The sequence below is a fragment of the Triturus cristatus genome, chromosome 6, assembly GCF_964204655.1.
Source record: "Triturus cristatus chromosome 6, aTriCri1.1, whole genome shotgun sequence".
NCBI lineage: Eukaryota > Metazoa > Chordata > Amphibia > Caudata > Salamandridae > Triturus > Triturus cristatus.
In genome coordinates this window covers 1,003,938,084-1,003,961,923 of record NC_140589.1, presented here as the reverse complement: position 1 = coordinate 1,003,961,923, position 23,840 = coordinate 1,003,938,084, and the positions used below count along the sequence as shown (strand labels likewise).

General features: G+C 40.1%; 1 protein-coding gene across 1 annotated transcript in view; it reads right to left on the bottom strand.

The window, feature by feature from the left end:
* Positions 1-23,840, bottom strand: part of SYNE1 (spectrin repeat containing nuclear envelope protein 1) — a 1,959,630-nt gene that overhangs the window by 1,388,524 nt on the left and 547,266 nt on the right. The window lies entirely within an intron of this gene.

Genomic DNA, 23,840 nt, shown 5'->3' with positions numbered 1-23,840 from the left:
ATGGCTGCTTTTCCTCCCTGGTCCATCACAGCTCTAGTCTCTTCTGTCACAGCTATGAGAGCAGTCTCGGTTCCATGTTGAGGGCGGAAACCCGTTTGCGAGGCACATAGTAGGTTGTTAGATTCTAAGTAGTCTACTAAGATGTTATTAATGTGTCTCTCGAGTAGTTTGCTCATCCAGGGAAGTAAGGAGATAGGGCGAAAGTTGGCCAAGTTATTCTGATCTAGAGTGGGCTTTTTCAGAAGGGCCCTTACCATCGCACACTTCCATAGAGCTGGGACAGAGTTAGAGGCAATAGAAGCGTTGAGGACATCCAGGATAACAGGGCGGATGATGTCGATGGCTTTAATGAGAGTCTGAGGAGGTGCTGGGTCACTAGGTGAACCCGAGGTGACTTTAAGGATTATTCCATCCAGTAAGGTGGAGTCTAGAAATGGGAATTTGTCCAGCGAGCAAGAGATAACCATATCAGGATCCACTGTAGTGGTGGGCTCCGAATCACCACTGCCTGTGGAAAATGAGGAGTAAATGGTTAGAATCTTCTGAGAGAAGAAGGTGGCTAGATTGTTACAGCGAGTTTTAGCGCCGTCAGGTGACTGGTGCTCCGGAGGAGGGGCGGAGATTAGAGATTTGGCTATCTTAAAGATTTCCTTAGGAGAGTTTGCCGCTAGGTGGATTTTGGATTCGTAAAATTGGGCTTGGGCAGCTTTGATTTCATTTTTATAGAGCTTTATAGCAGCTCGATACTCCACTCTTTTTGATTGTGAATAATCTTGTCTCCAGACTCTCTCTAGTTTACGACAAAATTGTTTCCTAGTCCTGAGGGCAGGCGAGTACCAGGGGGCAACTTTGGAACGATTTATTAGATGTAAGGATTCCTTAGGGAGGACTAGATCGAGAGTATTGGAGATCCACTGGTCAAAATTGACAGTGGCTGTATCGGAATTAGTCACCTCCGGAGGTGGCTGTTCAATGAGAGCCAATTTCCATTTAGCAAGTGGGAGTGCAGCCCATTTTCTTCCCCAATGTTTATTATGAATTTGAGGAGTAGGAGAGCTGTTGGTGGACCATGAAAAGGGTACCAAAAAATGGTCGGTCCAGGGCAGTGGAATGGGTGTTTCAGTGGTTAGGCTCTCTAAGTTGCTGTAAATATGATCTAGAAGATGGCCTCTGATGTGTGTCGGTTGAAAACCTTTCTGAAGCAAGTCAATTGCCTGAAGGTTAGATCGGAAGTTGTTGGCCGCTGGGTCAAGTGGGTCATCCAGGTGCAGATTCAGGTCGCCTAGCAGAGTAAAATTTGCCGAGGAAAGTGCTAAATTTGCAACTATATCCGTTATATTATTGACAAAATTGCTGGAGAGACCAGGTGGACGATAAGCTAACGCACCAGAAAAAGTGATAGAGGGAGAAAATTCAAGGGAAAAATGTAGAAGCTCACAGGCTGGTGTAGAGGATGGGGTGACACGACATTTAAAATTATCCCTATAAATAATGGCCAACCCTCCACCTCTACCTGTCTTACGGTCCAATCGTTTAAGAGTATAGCCTTGGGGGATAGCCCACACAATTGTAGGATCAGAGTCTAACTGAAGCCAGGTCTCTGTTAAAAAAAGGACCTCTGGTTTAAGTTCTTCTATCAGCATGGCCAGTTCAGTATGGTGTTTTGGTAAGGATCGACAATTGAGGAGAAACATCTTCCATTTGTGCATAGGGGGGTGTTTCCCTGAGTTTACAGGTGATGCACTCCAATCGCAAGTTTTGCAGCGGGCCCTCCAGTTCACAGGCAGGACCGAATGTAAACAAGAAACTTTAAGAGTGGGACGAAATGCATGCAGCAATGGGGCACTGTATGTGACACGGTTGCCTACCATAGCAGCAGCTGAGAGCTAGGAAGCCGGCGCTGAAAGCTGGGAGCGTCTGGACGCGGACTGGCGCAGACTGGCTTCTCTTTGGCGCCTCTTCGGCGCTGCTACGGCGCTACCGCTGCACGAACCGCTGCGCGGTGTGGAATAGATTAAATAGGTTGGCCTCAGGGAGGACTGGAGCGTCAACCCCCTAAGATGGCCGCCCCGTAATGGCACCACCAGGAAGTGAAACGCGCTCTGTACTCCCTCCACAACAATCAGCCTAACGCTGCGGTGGACCGGGGAGTCAGAGTAAAATACAATTTAATTACAATTTAAAAGCATTAACAGTAGCAGCAACAGAGTGTCAGGCATAAAATCGGTTTCAGTTAAAACACAAATGACAAGACACACACGATGTTGTAAGCTAAAGCGCTAGTGCAGGAGTGTTTCAGCCAAGTTTTCTCGAGCGCGTGGGCAGTGGGAGCCTAAGTAGTCCGGCCTCAGGGAGGACTGGAGCGTCAACCCCCTAAGATGGCCGCCCCGTAATGGCACCACCAGGAAGTGAAACGCGCTCTGTACTCCCTCCACAACAATCAGCCTAACGCTGCGGTGGACCGGGGAGTCAGAGTAAAATACAATTTAATTACAATTTAAAAGCAATAACAGTAGCAGCAACAGAGTGTCAGGCATAAAATCGGTTTCAGTTAAAACACAAATGACAAGACACACACGATGTTGTAAGCTAAAGCGCTAGTGCAGGAGTGTTTCAGCCAAGTTTTCTCGAGCGCGTGGGCAGTGGGAGCCTAAGTAGTCGGCCTCAGGGAGGACTGGAGCGTCAACCCCCTAAGATGGCCGCCCCGTAATGGCACCACCAGGAAGTGAAACGCGCTCTGTACTCCCTCCACAACAATCAGCCTAACGCTGCGGTGGACCGGGGAGTCAGAGTAAAATACAATTTAATTACAATTTAAAAGCAATAACAGTAGCAGCAACAGAGTGTCAGGCATAAAATCGGTTTCAGTTAAAACACAAATGACAAGACACACACGATGTTGTAAGCTAAAGCGCTAGTGCAGGAGTGTTTCAGCCAAGTTTATGATGAGGTGGTTGGAAAGTAAACCACGCGGCCCATTACGATGTGGCCCTGAAGGCTCCGACCACAGGTAATAGCCTTTATGGGCCGCATTGTAATCGTCCCCTAAGTCTCTGCCACATCAGATTTGAAGATTTTCCTGTGGAACATTTATTAAAGGAAGAACTACTGTACTCCAGAGAAAACCTCTGGATGTACCAATTAAAATTATTGCATCTGGATGGACATCACTGACATAACCACCTGATTATTGCATATTTCAAGAGAACTTAGGGCTGCATTTATTCCACACTTCAAAGGGAATCTTCACTCATGATTCTTTTCGAAAATCCAGCCGTCAGCTGTGCAGCTACTGAGCAAGCAATCTTAAACTACCTGAGTAAGGCGGAAGCTGAAACATTGTAGTGGAAATATATTTGTATTTGCTGGTGAGTCTGACTGTTACAGTTATTTTTAATATATATATCTATATCTATCTATATCTATATTCAGTGAAAAAACCATAGGTTTCACACACGTTATAGTTAGGAATTAGCATTTAAAAAACCTTAGAAATTCAGTGAAAAAACCATAGGTTTCACACATGTTATAGTTAGCTGGACATTTTACTCGTAAAAAACCAATGAAATTCCCCCGTTATAGTTAGTTCAGCTAACTATAACTCGCGCGCCCGCAATGCACTGCTGATGACGTCACATATTACATCACTCATGACATGGTCAGTGACATCACTCATGACATCACTGATGACATCTCAAATGACATCACTGATGACCTCACTGATGACATCATCCAGTGAATGTGTGTTTTTCTGAAAATTAAATATGTTTTATATATGTATATCTCAAGGTCGATGGAAGAATAAATGGGTATATTACTGTCTAAATGGATGATTTCTTTTTGAAAAATTGATTGTGTAACTGACTGATTAAGTGTATCATAGTGAATACATGGCTTAGTGAGTAATGTTTAAATATATAAATATCTGTATCAGTCTCTCACTTTGTGTATAAGTGGCTGCATGGGTTGGAGAGTAGCTACATGGGTGTCTATATAGGTTATTAGTTGGTTTTTTGAGTATCAGTATGAGTGTCTGCATGGTTCGGTGGGGGGTATGACGTAGTGCATAGGTGCATGAATGAGTGACTCACTGTTTGTATGTGTTGAACAGAGCATGTGTGCAGGACTGCATGGGTGGATGAGTGTGTGTATGGGTGTGTTAGTGAGTGAATGACTGTCTCAATAGTGTCTTTATGAGTAACTACATATGTTTAAAACTAGTATATGTGACTATTGGTTTATATATGTGAGTATATGTGAGAGTGAGAGATTGAAAGAGTTCCTGTATGAATAAGTATGTATTTCTATAAGTAATTGTTTAAAAGACTAAGTATGTGTAAGTTTCCGTAGAAGTAAGTGTGGTGGTGTGTGTATAACTGTATATGCAAGTAAATGTATGTTTGATTCTTTATTAGCATGAGTGACTATGTGTGTGAGTAGCTCTATGGATGAGTGGCATTGTGTAACAGGATGTATAGGTGTATGAGTACATATGATAAGTGAGTACATGTATGAGTGACTGTATTGGACTGTTGGTGAATGAGTGGATGTGTATGTGGATCTTAGAATTACTGAAGAGGTTGTTGTAACTGTTATTGGTATGGCCATTGTTTTGTAAATTTTAGTCTCTATTTTTGAATGTGTGTATCAAAGGTTTTATTAGGGGAAGAGGAGGTCTGCTACTCTATCACAAGGATGATGTCATCAGTGAGGTCATCAGTGATGTCATTTGAGATGTCATCAGTGATGTCATGAGTGATGTCACTGACCATGTCATGAGTGATGTAATATGTGACGTCATCAGCAGTGCATTGCGGGCGCGCGAGTTATAGTTAGCTGAACTAACTATAACGGGGGAATTTCATTGGTTTTTTACGAGTAAAATGTCCAGCTAACTATAACATGTGTGAAACCTATGGTTTTTTCACTGAATTTCTAAGGTTTTTTAAATGCTAATTCCTAACTATAACGTGTGTGAAACCTATGGTTTTTTCACTGAATTTCTAAGGTTTTTTAAATGCTAATTCCTAACTATAACGTGTGTGAAACCCATGGTTTTTTCAGTGAATTTGCAAGGTTTTTTAAATGCTAATTCCTAACTATAACGTGTGCGAAACCCATGGTTTTTTCAGTGAATTTGCAAGGTTTTTTAAATGCTAATTTTTTTTTTTTCTTCTATTTTTTCTAACATATTTTTATTTTAATTTTCTTACCTTTTATAAAGACTATGATTAAATTTTTAAAATTCTTTAATATGTTTTTTTTAATATATTTTTTAAAATAAACATGTAAAATTTATTTGCAGTACTTTTTTTCTATTTTTTTTTTATTTTTTTAGTACGCGTACCGTAAGCTCACGGTAAGCGTACGGTTTACGCAACGTCCGTAATTTTCCTACGCTGCTTGCGTATAGTTACGCAATGTGCGTAGCCGCGCGTACTCCGCGTGGGACGCGTACGCGTGTACGCTACACGCGCACGTTACGCGGAAGTGCCGGGAGTGACTGTTATGCGCATGCGCGCAAGCGCGTGTCTTTTTTACGCGCATGCGCACTTTTGCCGTAAGCGTACCGTAAGCGTACCGTAAGCGTACGGTAGGTCATGTGATCATGAAACACAACTTTTGATTGGTTGAAACTACTTTCAGTTCTAGAACTCTCCTACACCACACCCATTCCCCTCATTTCTGCTTGTGATCCCTTGGGAGAAGGAGCTGGTTTGTCTTTGGGATACGATGGCAGAACAGCAGAGCTCTTCTGAGAGTGAGGCTAGCACTAGCAGCACTGTCTTGAGGCAGAGATCGAGGAAACAAAAGCCCTCTTATGTATGGGATTATTTTACTTTTCCTGAAGGCCAGCAAAAGGTAAATGCACCCTTAGTGACTTGTAAGCTGTGTAAGCGTGTACTTTCTAGAGGTAATCCTAACAGGAAGTATTCCTTTGGGAATCACACCATGAAGAGACACCTCCAGGATGTACACCGAAGGACACATGGTCATCTTTTTGGAGGTAACTCTTCAGAAAGACAAGCCAGTACATCCACAGCAGCTCAGCCTGGACCATCATCTGCAGGGCTGACTCCTTCTTCTGCAGGTCAGGTGAGCCCTTCATCTGTGGGGGGAGAATCTCCTTTTGCTGGCCCTCTGGAAATCAACCCTCGATTTCGGAAGGTTGATATTCGATGCACATTTTGTCAAGATCTAATTTGCTATAGGGAGACCAGTGTTTCCCTAGTGAACAACAAAATAGATCAGCACATTTGTCGCTTTGAATAATTTTCCCATGCTTCCTTTCCTCTGTCCCTGCATGAACACAACGGTTCTTTTAAGAGCCAACCTTATCTTTCATCTTTTTTTTACATATGTTTTTAAAAACTTTTTTTTATTTTTTTTTACCGTACGCGTACGGTGCGCGTACTTTTTTTTTTTTTTTTTTTAAAAACACTAAAAATCAATAAACACATTACAAGGTCCTTGAGAGACTACAATTATTATTATTGACTTACCATACTCACTGAAAAAATATTTATTCATTTGTTTTTTTTAAAAATAGTTTTAAAAATGTTTGTAGTTTTCGAAAATTTTCTATATCTATCTGGAAAGAAAGAAAAAAGTATTAATATTTTTAAAACATTTTATAATACAGTACACATATTTACATTTTTTTCCCAAAAATATTTTTGCCTTATTTTTGCTGTTTTCAGAATATATTGCATTTCACTATAAATTGTGAAAGCAATTGCATTCATCATTTTACAGCGGGCAAAAAAAAATAACAATCACAAATATTGTATTAAAAAAGCCCTGATTCTTTTTTTACTTAAACTTAACATTATAGAAATGCATAATATTCTAAAAAAATATCATCTAATACCAATACTTATTTCTTTAAAATACCGTCTGATATGTTTGTTTCAGAAGTATAATCACAATATTATATCTCAAATAACTCCAAAATACATCTGATTTCATTTCCTTTAGACCAAATAGTAATTTTAAATTTTTTTTTGGAATAAATTTCCAACGGTAATCCAATAAAATTCTAAAGTTTAATTTGTCCAGATCTCACCGATTCTCTGTAACATTTTGGTTCACGAAAATTTTTTGAATAATTTATTAAGTCCACAATAGAATTGGTTACTTTTCCGCATGGCCAAATAGTAATTTTTTAAATCATTTTTGAAAAAATTTCCAATGGCAGTCCAATAACATTCCAAAATTTAAAATGTGCAGAAGTTACCGATAATCTCTAAATTATTGGTTTTTCAAAGTTTCATTAAAAATTTAAAAAGTCCACATTACAATTGGTTATCTTTCCATTAGGCCAAATGATAATTTAAAAAATCTTTTTTCTACAAAATTGCAATGGTAATCCAGTAAAATGGTAAAATTATTTTGTCGAGATCTTGCCAAATCTGTCTAAAATTTAGGTTTCAGGAAGATTAGATAGGAATTTGCTAAATCAAAAGGCAAACGTTGTTTGAAAATCAATTGGGAATCATTACACAGTGTCCAGCCTTTTTCACATTTAAGATAAACTGTGTAATGTCCAGAAGTAACAGTAGGTCCATCATTAAAAATTATTGCAACAGTTACAAAAGTTTTTCCTGAAATTGATAATTGCTGTCCTGTAAACTTCTTTATTAAAGTATCCAATTTTGAACCATCAGCTCTACATCGTTGCATCATTAAAATTACATACTGTCCGTATTCCTTTAAAATTAATGTTGAAAACATGTCAGAATTACACTCACTACATTTCATGCTATGATTAGCATCTTTAACTAATTTTGCAAAAGTGACTGTTTTACTCTCTGGCAATGTCAAATAAATAAATCTTTCATTATCAACAATAGAGCCACATATATTATAACAATTATCACAACTATGTTCCCATTTATAAGAGAGACCAAAAAAAATGTCAATGGGAACTCCTTCTTCTTCCACTACCTGAAGAAAATACATCAAAAATTCATGTGCATCTTGCTGTTCATTTTGAGAAAACTGTGTTCGTCCTGAACATACATCTAAAAGTTTTCTAATTTCAGTAGCACTTTCTATTTGAGTTTTATCTTTACTCAGCTTTTGAAAAAGGAGACTCAGCTCTGAACAGAATCTTTTTCCCTGATTTACTATTATCTGCTCTTGCAAACTTTTCAGATAAAATGCAACATTCAGCACTACATTTGCGTAGCAGTTGACACCAGAGCTATTTTCAAAATGACATCCTACAACCTGTTCTTCATTTTCCTTTTTCTTTTTGCTTGCAATTACATCACTCCTCTTTTTTTTCCTCTTCTCTACATCTTCATTACAGATATTCTCATGTTTTCTTTTACGAGAAACTACACGTTTCTCCAACACAGGATACTGACTTAAATGAGGAGCATAGCTTCTTCTTAATCTATTATACTCCTTTACACAGTTTGTATCAGCACTAACTTTTGAGTCATCAAAGTCTATCATGAATAAACCTGATAATGTTTTCACTCGTGACAAAGCTACATATGCCATACCTTCTTTGAACACAGTTGAACCAATGTTCACAAATGCACAATCTACAGTCAATCCTTGAGACTTGTGAATAGTTACAGCATATGCTAGAGAAAACGGAAACTGCTTCCTACGTACATATAAGTCTTTCACAAGCATAAAACGTACTGTACAACGACAAATATCTTTAACTTCTTCTATCTGATCAAATTTTATTTTTAAACATTCAACTCCTTCTTTTTTCTGGTAATTAATAAAACCCACAACTCTTCCCATCGCTCCATTAACTAAACCTTTTTCAACATCCAAATTTCTCCTTAAAAATACTCTACAGTTCATGCAAACATATAGATTTTTTTCTAATCCAGCTGTTTTGGAGATGTTCTTCTCTAGTGAGTCCAATTTATTTTTCAGTTTGCCTGTTACTGTGACACTAATTCTTCCATCCTCAATTTTGTCCACTGCTTCCAATATCCTGATCTCTTCCTTTTCCAATTTCAAAAGCTCCTCATTGAATATTGAGCATTCACGTAGAGTTGGCATTAAGCAGATGACACTTTTGTTTTCTGCAATGTTCTTGTATATCTTCTCTGCAACTATTTCTTCCTTTGGAAACAAATTATGTAGCAGCCGACTCTGTAATGTTTTTTTGCCAACTTCTGTGAGTAGTCCAATCCTGATATCTTTCAGAATACTTCCATATTCTTCATCGCTTGCTTGCCTCATATTAGTAGTAAGTTCCTTGTACTCAAAGAAGGACCAAATATTTGTATTTCCGATGCTTCCCAATGACTTCTTCGTGTCTTCATGTGTGACAGTATTAAACACTGGTTGTCCTTTAACTGGAGTAAGCTGCAGAAGATCTCCAAAAACTATGACGTGTTTTCCACCAAATAACATGTCATAGTCTGTCTTCAAAATTTGCTGCATTCTTAAATGCACAAAGGCAAGCATTAAGTTTGATACCATGCTCACCTCATCAATAATGAGAACTTGCATCTTCTTCAATACTCTTGAAACTTCCAAGGATGCTTCTCCAGTTAGCTTGTTGAATTGTATTTTGTTCTCATGCTCCACTGGTAACATTAGCAAACGATGTAAAGTGATTCCTTTTATGTTATATGCTGCTAACCCAGTTGGAGCAGTAACCACACAAGACAAAGTAGAATCCGTTTTTTGCTTTAGGTAGCTTCTGATGACTTTTATTAGGAAACTTTTTCCAGTTCCAGCTTGTCCGCTTACATACATCCTGATTGGATGAAATGATGTGCATGAGCACTCTTTTTTTTCATGTAGAAATCCGTGATCAATTTTGTTTTTGATCTCTTCATAAATTTGTTGCTGCTCTTGATTCAGTTGTCTTTCCAAATTTTCTAAGTCTATAAATTCTTCTTGAGCTTGATTCATAGCCGTTTCCACTTCATTCATGGCTATTGATGCTTCATTTTCAATGATTGGTTGTCCTAGGGGATCTTGACTGAGTGTTCCTGAACTTTGGCTGTCCTGAGAACTATCTCTAGCGATTTCTGCTGCAATTGTAGTTTCCTGATCAATTTCTTCATTTAACATTTGCAGATAAGTTGAGAATGTACTGCATTGTATGCTGTCTTTGCAAGCATTAAAAGAATCTTCATAGCTCTGGAATTCTCCCAGTAGTTCATCCTCTGTACGCCATGGTTTAAACAACTGTAAAAGAGCCAAGTAGTAAAATTCCTTCTTGTCAGTAGTGTCGCAACTCAGCTTCCGGTGATTTATCAAACTTCCTTTTGTTTGCTTCACCAAACATCCTTCTTCACCAACGACTTTATATTTTCCATTATTGATGTCTTCTGTGGCTTTCCGTGAATAAATGTAGTTCTGCAGCACTTCATAGAGACACATGTTCTCCAGATGTTGACTTCTCTTGGGATAATATGTGTCCAACATGTTTGTTTTCAAAATATCTGTACTTTCTGGGTCATTCTCGGCCAAATATTCAATTTCTCCTACAGATTTCAGTACCCGAGTTCTCATTGCTGCAAGGCCTAAACTTGCCCAAATTATTCTTCTTGACTTCGAGTAGAGACTTGCAGAAGATAACCTATCTGAACATTCGTAGGATCCAATTTCTCGATGCGATAACATCTTCAAACTGAAACTGTACAGCTTCTTACTGACAGTCTTCTCGTGAGAAATCTCTTCCCACATTTCCTTCAATTTTGTTTTTTCTGATTTCGTAATGTAAGACGTTACATATCGAGCAACAGCAATGGAATTGTCAGCTACATACTGTATATCCATGTTAGCGTTCCACATGGATAAAATGACTGGGTTGTAGTCATTTATATTTTTTGATTCTTCTTTTCTTTTTAGGTTGTAGGTATTCTTAGGTGATTTTCTTGTGATAGTATGTCTCACAGCTGACATAAAACTGTTGACTCTTCCATTTGAACGAACAGGTCTAGGAAATCCAAATCGACATTTAGTGTAGTATTTTTCTTTGCTCTTGTATTTCCGTCGACAGTATTTTCCACACCGATGACTTTGGAAACGTAAAACTTGCTCCTTTAACTTGTTCTCTTCTGTGCTTTTTGGTATAGCACATGTTGCATATTCTTCAATGTAAGATAACACTGCTTCATCAGCATCTGTTCCAAACTTTGGGGCATCCTTGATCCACAACAGCATATGAATATGAGGAGCACCTCTTGCCTGGTACTCTTTTCTCCAAAAGAAATCCACTACTTCTTCAAGGGGTGGATTTTTTTTATTGCAGATGAAGGACATCATAGCCTCAAATCTATGATTGAAATATCTGCAAACATTAACCGGATCCAATGAGCACAGTTCTCCTGCTGTCTTGTATTCAATGTTTTTAATGTTTGAATTGGCCTCTCGTAGAAAATCCAGTAAATCATCCCAAGCGTACTCGGCACAGCTTAGGGTAAGGAACCATGTTGGTGTTCCTAAATTCCGTAACATGCATTTTAGTTCACCATGGCGTCGGTACCAATATTCATTTGTCCCACGCTGACAAGCCATCAGATTGATCAGTTGTGTTTCCAAATGATCATCTCGGTGCTGCACTTTCTCCATAAAATCCTTAGCAGACACATTTTGTAAATGTACTCCACTTTTTAAAATGTGATTTACTGCATAAGACAGTGCAGACAAGTCGCTTTCAAATAAAAGATGGAACAAATAAGGAATACTTTGTCGAAATCTGGGATCTTCAGCATATAGTCTTGTAGTCCGATACTCAGAAGCTGGAATCTGTTCTGGACGTTCATCGTATCGTCCTCCTTTTCCTTTAGGAAACAGCTGGGGAAAACATCGAGCTTCCAAGCTCTCCTCCCATACACTCACGGGACTTCCTTTTGCTTTCTTCATCTGAAAGAGATCAATATTGTCTCCCATAACTTCTTTCGAATGAAGAGGATGTATGCTAAAATGTTCATAAATTTCTTCTTCCTTTGACTTGTCCACTTTTTCAATTTGTCCAGTTGGTATTTCTGTGTCTTCTTGTAAATCTTCTTCTTCTTCTTCTTCTTCTTCTATATAAATTGATTCATACCATTTGTTATTTTTTTTCAAATACAAATTTGCTCTTTGTACTTTCCGCACATCTACCAGCTCCTGCCAAATCTTCTTATTCTTTGTAGGTACACCATTAACCAGAATAATTAATGGTTCAGTTTCCAAAGTATCCGCATCAATAGTTTCCATATTTTTTTTCAAATCCAAGGGCAAATACACCACTCTACCTTTTAAACCTCTCAGTAAATCTGAAGGAGGTAATTTACCAGTTTTGGGCTCCATACGTACTATGGTCTGGAACGGATGAACACATTGAATGAGTATAGACTCATATGTATTTAATTCAGAAAGTTCAGCAGGAATAGCATCCAATTCTAAATTATTATGTACAGCTCTGGTCGGCATTCTATTTTCCTCTAACTTGTTGTAACAGTATTTACAAATACGCTGATCTTCACCCAATTCAAAACAATTTTCTAGAAATATATATGTGGCAAAATCCTTCCACTTATAATTATCTTCATTTTCACTCTTTCTGTAGAGATCAACATTCCTAGTTTGTTTTCTATAATGAGTTCTGCGGCAACAAATACAAGTAAAATTTGGTCTTTCATTAGAGACTATTGCAAATTTTGTTATGTGATCATTAAATGTGTTACTTACAGAGGGTTCTACATTCTCTTCCACTTCTTCCTCATTTACTGTGTCCTTCTCTGCACTGTTTTGTTCAGGACCAAAGTAACAAAACTGAATTTCATCAACAACCTTCTCTACATCTGATACTGTTCCTCGGAACAGAGCCCTATTCAATTCATTTAACTTTATTGCTGGACTTTTGGCAAAATACAACCGTCTCACAAACTTTCTCATTTCAGTATGATGAACAGCCAGCATCCTAAAATGATGGAAAACACTATTGCACACTTTTCTAGATAGACAAGCCAGAGAATGACCCTGCAAACCAGTATTCTCTCTCACTCTGCATGGATCCAGACTTTGAAGCACCTTAATCTTCTGTTTTACACTTTTTTTACTATATTCTCTTAGAAACTCACGAAATTTGTCAATAGATTCCTGACGCACAGTGCAAATACTACTACAATTCCAAGTGTACACTGGGGCTTTAGGACGTCTCCCCATTGCCTCATCTGCCATCACTTGTACCTCATCTCTTGGAACCATTATCTCCTTCTCCATTATGCAACCATTTGTTACTTCGTATGAACGACCTCTGGTGTCAACTGCATGCAGCAAACTATTACTTTGAAAATAGCTCTCTTCATTAAAAAAAGGTTCACTACTTGAACTATGCATCCACTTTCCTAAAAACACTTTACAAAAGTTTGTTCTGTTCACTACTCTTTTCCTTTTGCTATGTGATTTCAGTACATTAACCATTTTGTCTAATGTACGCATCCTATTCAAAATTAATATGAATAGTTTCCTTTTTAATTCTAATGCCTTTGCTGCAATGGCTTCAATTTCTTTTTTTCTCTTGTAATATTTTGCCTTTTGCTTATATTTCTTCACATCCTTTATCAAATTGGACATAACTCTTCTCTGAAACATTTTTCTACGTATCTCTTTAAACGCTGTTTTTCTGTTTATGTAAATCTTTTCAGTTGCAGAAGGTATATTTGCATTAACTAAATTCTCAATTTTTTCCTGTTCTGTTCGTTTCGTAACATTCTTTCCAGTACAGACATTTTGTACATTTTTCCTTGTTTTGAATATATTTTTAAGAAATTGTTTTTTCTGCTTACCAGAAGATTTTTTCTTTTTCCCAACATGAGCATCTTCTACTAACTTTGGTCCACCAGTTGTCTTCAAATATAGTTTTTTTTTTAGCGTTTTTTGAACTCTGGATTTTGTAGGCATCTTAAATTTTGTTCACTGCTCTTCAGCAATACCTGAAAAAAACTAAAAAAAAATTCCTTTATTGTATTTAAATATATTACTACATTTCTTTTCACAATAGTCACAAAACGAAATTTCTATGCCAATTTGAATGCACACTAACTGCTCTTTTTTTTGGGCAAGTGAAAATCACTTTTACAAACTGTCACATTATGAAACCACTTTTCAGATTTTTTAAAAAGCCCATGTCCAGACTGCTACACTACAGCAAGGGCAACCAGCCTTAGTGATGCTGAATGTATTTGCATTACAGACTGAAACCTGAAAACCCCACTCGCTTGTAAATACTGTGCATGATTATACATGGCAAGCAAAGGGTGTGTGCTAAGAGTCTGCTTCTTCCCCCAAAAATTCGCTCCCCCTTTCCATCTAATGCAACTGTGAAATCACCAGAGCAATACGCAATAAATCTCTGCCTATAATTCCTCTCTGCACACAGAGTCATGTTTTCACATTAGTCCCAAAACGAAATTTCTTTGCCAATTTGAAAGCACACTTACTGCTCTTTTTTTTTCGGGGCAAGTGAAAATCACTTTTACAGACTGACACATTATGAAACCACTTTTTTTGATTTATTTAAATGCACATGTCCAAACTGTTTTTTCAGACCACCACCATGTGTATTCTCGGTGACTGCCTACACTCCAGCAAGGGCAACCAGCCTTAGTGATGCTGAATGTATTTGCATTACAGACTGTAACCTGAAAACCCCACTCGCTTGTAAATACTGTGCATGATTATACATGGCAAGCACATGGGTGTGTGCTAAGAGTCTGCTTCTTCCCCCAAAAATTCGCTCCCCCTTTCCATCTAATGCAACTGTGAAATCACCAGAGCAATACGCAATAAATCTCTGCCTATAATTCCTCTCTGCACACAGAGTCATGTTTTCACATTAGTCCCAAAACGAAATTTCTTTGCCAATTTGAAAGCACACTTACTGCTCTTTTTTTTTTCGGGGCAAGTGAAAATCACTTTTACAGACTGACACATTATGAAACCACTTTTTTTGATTTATTTAAATGCACATGTCCAAACTGTTTTTTCAGACCACCACCATGTGTATTCTCGGTGACTGCCTACACTCCAGCAAGGGCAACCAGCCTTAGTGATGCTGAATGTATTTGCATTACAGACTGAAACCTGAAAACCCCACTCGCTTGTAAATACTGTGCATGATTATACATGGCAAGCACATGGGTGTGTGCTAAGAGTCTGCTTCTTCCCCCAAAAATTCGCTCCCCCTTTCCATCTAATGCAACTGTGAAATCACCAGAGCAATACGCAATAAATCTCTGCCTATAATTCCTCTCTGCACACAGAGTCATGTTTTCACATTAGTCCCAAAACGAAATTTCTTTGCCAATTTGAAAGCACACTTACTGCTCTTTTTTTTTTCGGGGCAAGTGAAAATCACTTTTACAGACTGACACATTATGAAACCACTTTTTTTGATTTATTTAAATGCACATGTCCAAACTGTTTTTTCAGACCACCACCATGTGTATTCTCGGTGACTGCCTACACTCCAGCAAGGGCAACCAGCCTTAGTGATGCTGAATGTATTTGCATTACAGACTGAAACCTGAAAACCCCACTCGCTTGTAAATACTGTGCATGATTATACATGGCAAGCACATGGGTGTGTGCTAAGAGTCTGCTTCTTCCCCCAAAAATTCGCTCCCCCTTTCCATCTAATGCAACTGTGAAATCACCAGAGCAATACGCAATAAATCTCTGCCTATAATTCCTCTCTGCACACAGAGTCATGTTTTCACATTAGTCCCAAAACGAAATTTCTTTGCCAATTTGAAAGCACACTTACTGCTCTTTTTTTTTTTCGGGGCAAGTGAAAATCACTTTTACAGACTGACACATTATGAAACCACTTTTTTTGATTTATTTAAATGCAAATGTCCAAACTGTTTTTTCAGACCACCACCATGTGTATTCTCGGTGACTGCCTACACTCCAGCAAGGGCAACCAGCCTTAGTGATGCTGAATGTATTTGCATTACAGACTGAAACCTGAAAACCCCACTCGCTTGTAAATACTGTGCATGATTATACATGGCAAGCACATGGGTGTGTGCTAAGAGTCTGCTTCTTCCCCCCAAAATTCGCTCCCCCTTTCCATCTAATGCAACTGTGAAATCACCAGAGCAATACGCAATAAATCTCTGCCTATAAATCCTCTCTGCACACAGAGTCATGTTTTCACATTAGTCCCAAAACGAAATTTCTTTGCCAATTTGAAAGCACACTAACTGCTCTTTTTTTTTCGGGGCAAGTGAAAATCACTTTTACAGACTGACACATTATGAAACCACTTTTTTTGATTTATTTAAATGCACATGTCCAAACTGTTTTTTCAGACCACCACCATGTGTATTCTCGGTGACTGCCTACACTCCAGCAAGGGCAACCAGCCTTAGTGATGCTGAATGTATTTGCATTACAGACTGAAACCTGAAAACCCCACTCGCTTGTAAATACTGTGCATGATTATACATGGCAAGCACATGGGTGTGTGCTAAGAGTCTGCTTCTTCCCCCAAAAATTCGCTCCCCCTTTCCATCTAATGCAACTGTGAAATCACCAGAGCAATACGCAATAAATCTCTGCCTATAATTCCTCTCTGCACACAGCGTCATGTTTTCACATTAGTCCCAAAACGAAATTTCTTTGCCAATTTGAAAGCACACTTACTGCTCTTTTTTTTTCGGGGCAAGTGAAAATCACTTTTACAGACTGACACATTATGAAACCACTTTTTTTGATTTATTTAAATGCACATGTCCAAACTGTTTTTTCAGACCACCACCATGTGTATTCTCGGTGACTGCCTACACTCCAGCAAGGGCAACCAGCCTTAGTGATGCTGAATGTATTTGCATTACTGAGTCCAACCTCAAACCCTTAAACTATTCTTTTTTTTTCCAGTACACCTTAATTTATTGTGAAAACATACTCCATATTATTTTACATGTTCCTCACATTTAAATTTCTCCCAAAACAGAAAATGATAAACGCAACTACAACAAAAACAATTTCCATTTCTATTATTCATTTCTTAAGTTACCACATACATCCCCTCTCAAACTGTAAACTCACCTTTAAAATTAGTTAGTTGTGAAAGAAATGTGACACTCAAACAGCAGATTATCAGAGCCAGGATCTCTGTTGTGTTCACCTCTCTCCTCTCAGCAGAACCAGATAATGGCAAACTTTCCCTCTATTTTTCCACACATATACATGTAAGTTTCAAATCTCAGTGCTTCCCCCTTTTTTTCAAATGTAATCACACATTTCTATTGGTTGAAAACCAACCCTTTTCCAAAAGTACCCTTCCCCCAACTTGACTTCTGCCTAGTACCCTTCCCCCAACTTGACTTCTGCCTGCTACCATAGCAACAGCTCATGGAACACTGCTGTGTTGAGTTAGGTCAGAAGTTCGCCAAACAATGTTTCAATTCCACAGAGCAAGAGTGCTTGACTTTTCAAACCTAACAGCAAATCCATAGTACTGTTCTTTGGTTACACATTTTTTTGTACCAATACAAAACATGCTTCTATTAATTTACACATACAGCCTAGTTTTTATTCTAGAATGGTATGAAACAGCCAATCAGTTCTTTTTGTTTTGAAAAAAATATGTATGCCTCCATTTCCAAACTGTCTTTCTTTTCATATTGCCATTCTACTGAAAGACACCTCCTGAGTGCATCCAGATCTCCTTTGAAGATGTTCACAGTGTGGATTGTAGGGCACAGCTATGTCTTCTGGAGTGAAAAGTTTGCAGAGAAAACAGATATGGTGAGAGACCTTGCTTTGCCAAATGTAGACATTAAATGGATTGGTCAGAGAGGGTTAAAGTGGCACCAATTGATGCCATTGGTGAAATCCTTCATGCAAATCCAACACCCTGACCTCATAATAGTGCACTGTGGTGGCAATGACCTAGGCACTTTGACTGGGGTAGGTCTGGAAATGCTTATGAAGGACACCTTTGCACAACTGTTTTCACTTTTCCCTAAAACTGCCTTTGTGTTTTCCAACATATGCCAAAGGCAAAAATGGAACTGGTCCAATCATTTCTGTCCACAGATTGACAAAGCAAGAAAGCACGTCAACAAATCTGTTTCTGCTTTCCTCCGTGACTATGGTATGGGTGCCATTTACCACAACAACTTGCGTTATGACATGCAAGACATTTATAGAGGAGATGGTGTGCACTTCAATGATGAAGGGAACAGAGTCTTCCTTTTGAACCTTAGACTCTGCATCGGTACTTACTTGTAGGTACCACTAAAAAAATGACTTCATAAACACAACAGCTCTTTTTAGAGCTCCCTAATATCTAAACTCTTAAATCTGCTTTTCATTTATTTATTTTTATTTTTTTTACCGTACGCTTACCGTAAGCTTACCGTACGCGTACCCCGTGATTTTTTTAAAAATCAATAAATGTTTTTTTTGTACTTTTCTGTCCTTCTTTGACCCCCTTACAAATGTTAGGGGGTCTGTAACTCTCCTCATTGCCCCCTTTTCTTGTTTTCACTCTTTTTTTTCAGAGTGAAATACACAAAATGGCGGCCGCCGCTTCCTGGTTTCGGCCGATTCAAATGTTTACTAAGATCTAAGAGCCAATCAGAATCGCGCTCGCGCACGCCACCGTACGCTTACGGTAAGCGTACGGTAAGCGTACCGTAAGCGGGCTCAGATATATATATTGATTTAAAGGCTATTTTCTCAGAATCTACTGAACAGATTTACACCAAACCTACAAAAGGCACTTCCTTGACCTAGGGACTACCTCTCTGCCAAATTTCGAGTAATTCTGTTCAGCCGTTCGGGCTGTAGCTCGTTCTAAAGGTCCTATGGAAAAATGCATGGGAAAAACGCGTTTTGGGACCCCCCTTTTATCTCAGCCCCCGCTTGACGGATCCCCCCGAGACTTTCAGGGTAGGAGCGGAGCGTAGCGCCCCACCTATTTTGAGAAATTCGCGAGGATTCATCGACCGGCGCCAAAGTTATTCAAAATAGAATGTTGAGGTTTTCCTATGGAAAAGGGGTCCTAACTATAACTACCTACTGGCGACCGCCAGTAGGTAATCTATATCTATATATCTATATCTATCTCTCTCTCTCTCTATATATATATATAGATAGATAGATAGATAGATAGATAGATAGATAGATAGATAGATAGATAGATAGATAGATAGATAGATAGATAGATAGATAGATAGATAGCAAGCACACGCCGGGAGCTTCACAGCGTGAACTTTTAAAAATTGAATATTGTGTGCTTTTTAACTTGTTTGCTGACAACCTACCCAAGCCCTCTTGAAACAGCCGTGAAGCGCTGCATAGCGCCGGCTGCAACGACCGCTGCAAACGCTATTCAGACGAGTCCCTGGGCCACGCCCACATCGCAGGCCACGCCCCCTCCGCCAGGCAGCCTATGAATACGCGCCTCTGAGAGCGCCGCCCTGAGAACTGAAGGACTCCGCAAGCACACGCCGGGAGCTTCACAGCGTGAACTTTTAAAAATTGAATATTGTGTGCTTTTTAACTTGTTTGCTGACAACCTACCCAAGCCCTCTTGAAACAGCCGTGAAGCGCTGCATAGCGCCGGCTGCAACGACCGCTGCAAACGCTATTCAGACGAGTCCCTGGGCCACGCCCACATCGCAGGCCACGCCCCCTTCCTCAGCTACATTATGTGTTACTTCCGGACGCGCAGCGGACGAGCGCAGCGGGAGCGCCGTCTACGCGCCGAAGGAGCGCCAAAGGAGGGCCCGTCTGTGCCCGTCCGTGTCCCGGACGCGGCCAGCGCCAGCCCCCTTGTAGCTGCCCTCCTACCCTGTAATCGACCACGTGTTCCCTACTCTCGTGAGTACCTAATTGCACTTAATACTAAACCATGCTCCTGTTCGAGTCAATGGGACCTGGCAGATACTGTTCAGTACACTTGTCAATCATGCACATTTCGCTTTCAACCTACTCTTCCAGCCCCTACACAGTGTGCTACTGACCCGTCATGTCTCAAGGCCGGCTTGATCAACGCCAGATCTCTGGTAAAACATTCTAATGAAATATTCGAGCTACTAAGCGACAACGAGTATGACCTTCTCTTTGTCACAGAAACATGGCTCAATGACACATGTAACCCAGTGATCGAACTCGCCATCCCACGTGGCTTTAAAATTATCAGACAAGACCGCCCCCTAGGCAGAGGAGGCGGCGTAGCAGCCATTTTTCGGGATAAATGGACCTTTGCTCTAGACCCTATGGGCCCATCCATTGATGCTGAGGTACTCCATTTTTCTCTCACCTTAGGGGCTCATTTTACTTTAGGTGGATCTCTGGTATACCGACCACCTGGCCACGCAGGTAAATTTCTTGAGGCACTAGAGGACATGATAGTCCCACGCGCCCTGAAATACCCCACATATCTCCTTCTGGGGGACTTTAATATCCATGTGGACCAGCCTGATCTATCTGACACAGTTCGGCTAAACGAGGCGTTTGCAATGGCCCAACTGAAACAGTGGATCAAGGCTCCCACCCATTCAGGAGGTCATGCCCTTGACTTAGTATGTACCAACTTCAACATTAATATGTCTGAACCTGAGATTTTAAACTGGTCTGATCACATGCTAATAAGATTCTCCTGGCCCTTGTCCCGCCTTGCTGAGACCAACCATGCTGAGGCTCATACACAGAAAATTAATTTAGCTTTGCTCTGTGATCATCTCGATACCTCTCGCCCCTCACTGCCTTCAGAAATTGAACCAGCAGTGAGCTTATTCAATTCATGGATTGAAGAAGGGGTTGCTCTTTCCACCAAATTAGGTCGCGTCTGTAGAGTTCGCTCCTCCCCCTCTAAACCCTGGTTCTCCAACACCCTCCGCGATCTTAAATCAGGCTGCAAAAAACTCGAAAGACGTTGGAGACAAGCATACCTCCCTGAGGCCAAGAAAGAACTCAGAACAGCTCAAAAGAAGTATTATGCTGCAATTAGAGTGGCAAAAAGCTCATACTATGAAGGGCGTATTTCCAAGGCCAATAACAACAGCGCAGAAATCTTTGCTGTTGTCAAAAGCTTTGTCTCTCCTAGCGCCGCTCACCCTCTTCTAGCTTCATCGGCAAAATGGTGTGAGGAACTCTCTGTGTTTTTTGTGGAAAAAATTGATAAAATCCAAGATGATCTACTTACCGTATGCAACAATTTTCCATCCTCCATGACTACTTCTATCCCCACTATGCCCGCTTCTACGGATCAGTTTGCCCTCTTCACTCCAGTGATTACAACCGAGGTCGTGAAAATTCTGGCTACCTTAAAATCGGGTTCCCCTGCAGACCCCTGCCCAGCCAGAGTCCTTGCGGGCCTGGCTAACACAGTCGGCCAAGAGGTGACACATATTGTGAACCTCTCTTTTTCCAGCGCCACAGTGCCAGCTTGCTGGAAACAGGCAAAACTGCTACCACTCCTTAAGAAAAATGGCCTAGATCCAAAAACTCCCGCTAATTTCCGACCCATTTCTTTACTGCCAGCTCTAACAAAGATATGCGAAAAAGTTGCTTTTTCACAGCTGGACCGATTCGTAGAAAACTCTCAAGCTCCCCACCCTGCGCAATCAGGCTTCAGAGCTGCTTTCAGTACAGAGACGGCCCTAGTTGAGGTCTCTGAGGCTATCCGTGAGTGCTTAGACGGAGGTGGCAGAGCGGCGCTGATTTTATTGGACCTCTCTGCCGCCTTCGATACGGTTCCTCACTCCCTCCTACTTACCAGACTAGCAGACATAGGCATAACTGGCCCTGCTCTCGGATGGTTAAGATCTTTCTTAGATGACAGGTCCCAGCAAGTGTGGATGCCGCCTTTCTCTTCTTCTCCCAAAAAACTTTCAACTGGCGTACCACAGGGCTCCACCTTGAGCCCCCTGCTTTTTAATGTCTATTTGACCCCCCTTATCTATCTAGCGGAACAGCTGGGGGCCAAAATTATGGCCTACGCCGATGATACCCAGCTCTTGTTTACATGGCCTAAAAACAACCTGGACACGACGAGAGTCCAATTCTGCTTATCATCGGTCTTCCGCTGGCTGGCCTTGGCTCAACTCAAGTGTAATGAGAGCAAATCGGAAATTCTGCTGTACGGCTCCTTCCCAGATAATTTTTATGATTCTCTCTGGCCCACCGATTTTCCCAGCCCCAAATCTACAGGTGGACCTGCAAAAAACCTAGGAATCTGGTTTAGCAATAATCTAAGATTTGAAGATCACCTGAAAAAACTCACCGGAATCTGCTTCTCTACTCTCAAAACTCTACGCAGATTCCTTCCTTTGCTCCCGCGAGCAGCTAAGGAGACGGTCATTCGCGCTCTGATATTATCCAGATTGGATTATGCGAATGCTCTCTACTGCGGACTCCCAGCCTATCTGATCCACCGCCTCCAAGTCATCCAAAATGCTGCGGTCCGGCTGCTGTTCAACATCCCCAGAAGATCTAGCGTCCGCCAACCTCTCCGAGACCTTCACTGGCTTCCAGTGGCTCAAAGGATCTTATTTAAGATCCTTGTGTTAGCATACCGTGCACTCCACCTAACAGGCCCTACCTATTTGAGAAAAAGATTTTCCCTGTATGCCCCCAACCGCCCTCTCAGATCAAGCAATCTTCATCAAATGACTGTACCAAAGTTCAAATATAGTAGGCTTGGTGGACAATCCATTTCTGTTAGAGCAGCGAGAGCTTGGAATGCCCTCCCCCTGCAACTGAGAACAGCCCCTTCCATCATGGCATTTAGGAAAGGCCTAAAAACCTACCTCTTTAACACCAACGCCTAATGGCTGTCCCTCTTTTGCATTTACTGTGATCTGCCCCCTTCCTTTTCTCTCCGCGCCAGGATACTATACTATTTAGTAGCAGAGCGCGTTACAAAAGCCTCTATAATAATATAATAATATAAAGATAGATAGATAGATAGATAGATAGATAGATAGATAGATAGATAGATAGATAGATAGATAGATAGATAGATAGATAGATAGATAGATAGATAGATAGATAGATAGATAGATAGATAGATAGACAGATAGACAGATAGACAGATAGGCAGATAGACAGATAGATAGACAGATAGACAGATAGACAGATAGACAGATAGACAGATAGATAGATAGATAGATAGATAGATAGATAGATAGATAGATAGATAGATAGATAGATAGATAGATAGATAGATAGATAGATAGATAGATAGATAGATAGATAGATAGATAGATAGAAATATATAACGATTTTTAAAAAAATCAATAGTCTGGTGCTACAACTAAAGCTATCTGAAAGGCCGGACACAAAAAGGACAATATATAAATTTTGAAGCATGAATGCGGGACCCTGAAAAGGCACAGGGTGTGGAAAGGAAGCACCCAGAGCCCTCGCCCTCCCTTGGTTAGCAATGTATCAGTACCCAATCATGTCACAATTTGGAGCACAGTATTTTATAAGATAAAAAACACAAAATGTTTAAAGCAATTGTTACCAGGAAACAACTTGAATATCATAATTAACAATTAACATATTGTTTAATATTGCCTAATTGTCACTGTTTTGTTCCAGCAATGGTGAGAATGGCGTGAACCCAAAGGAAAGGCAAGTGCTGAGAACACACCATTATAATATCTTTTTAAACCAGCACACAGAGAGCAGTCAATGTGCAATGCAGCTGCCTATGATCACTCGGGATGAGGGCAACAATTAAATCACAATGTTATTTGGCAAGAGAACCATCATTCAATTAGATTTTCTGTGTGGCACTGCTTTCCAGGACAAGAGAACACAGCACAATGAGAAGACAACAGGGGACTAACAGAGATGGTATCATTGCAATTATAAAACTGCAGAGTCCT